At 39.7% G+C, this 1,040-nt stretch overlaps 1 long non-coding RNA gene across 1 annotated transcript in view; it reads left to right on the top strand.

The window, feature by feature from the left end:
• Positions 1–1,032, top strand: part of LOC111673649 (uncharacterized) — a 4,702-nt gene extending 3,670 nt beyond the window's left edge. Inside the window, exons 2-3 of the long non-coding RNA XR_002762114.2 lie at positions 635–736; positions 952–1,032. This is a non-coding gene — a long non-coding RNA (uncharacterized LOC111673649). The remainder of the gene's footprint in view (positions 1–634; positions 737–951) is intronic.
• The last annotated feature ends 8 nt before the right edge of the window (positions 1,033–1,040 follow it).

Here is a 1,040-nt window from a genome sequence, read left to right as displayed (position 1 = left end):
AATCTCCTTAGATGTTTTCTCTGCTTGATGCATGCCAATGATTTGACCCTTCTCAAACAGACTAACATCTTTTCCACGACCACGGGATGTGTCTTTCGACATGGTTGTTTAAGCAATGAGAGGCAACTCATTGCACCAGTTGGGGATAAATAACTTGTTGCCAGCTGAAAGATAATCGCCCATGCAGTAATTATCCAATAGGAGGCTCGTACCTATTTGCTTAGTTAAATCCAGGTGGCGACTTTTTTTGGCCAGGCAGTGTATAATTCATCATATATTGATCATGTTTTGCATTGTCTCAATCAGCAACGTAACTAAAGCTGAAGATTAAATGTGGTGGAGTAAAAGTAAAAAGTTTCCTGCAATGGAAATGATGAATGAACTTCAATTGTTCTTAAATATTGTACTTGAGTTAAATGTACTACTACTGCAGCCAGCACAGCTGATTGATGACGTAGATGTAGTTAGAGATGGCACATAACTAACTTTACTTATTATACTTTATATTGTATGTAGTAACTCTTCACCAGGCGACGCTGCAGGTTAATACACTGGTTCACACACACTCAGTTCAGTCAGCCTACGTGTACATTTACTTATTCAAATCTCTCTTTTTATTGTCTTTCTGGTACAGTGCTGCACCCTCACATGAACTTTGCAGGAATGACAGAGGTCGAGTGTAAGTTGTTCCAGGTGGTTGTGATCTTTCTGGGGATGTTTCATCTTTCCAGAGGAGGTGAGTGAGGCACCAGGACAAAACAAATATTTACTCAGTTTCTCAGTTCCGCCATGAGCCGGTCTGTGGTAATAAATCGAAGCATGTTTATGACCTAGCGATCATAATTACCTACAGTCTGTATCTGAAACTTCACTGTGGTGCTGCATTTACTGGCACAAGGATTTACATGATGATTTATGCAGTCAGATCAAGTCTGTCCTCTGTTACTGCAGGTTTACGGCACACCAGACCTATATTCTACAATATATACTGGCTGCAACATTTCATTATTATTTATGACTAATAAAGGAGCAGAGGAGAA

This window comes from Seriola lalandi, unplaced genomic scaffold, assembly GCF_002814215.2.
Source record: "Seriola lalandi dorsalis isolate HSWRI2012SDOR001 ecotype SW California unplaced genomic scaffold, Sedor1 jcf7180002054923, whole genome shotgun sequence".
Classification (NCBI taxonomy): domain Eukaryota; kingdom Metazoa; phylum Chordata; class Actinopteri; order Carangiformes; family Carangidae; genus Seriola; species Seriola lalandi.
Note: the sequence above shows the minus strand (reverse complement) of the source record. Positions and strands in the feature narration are given on the sequence as shown.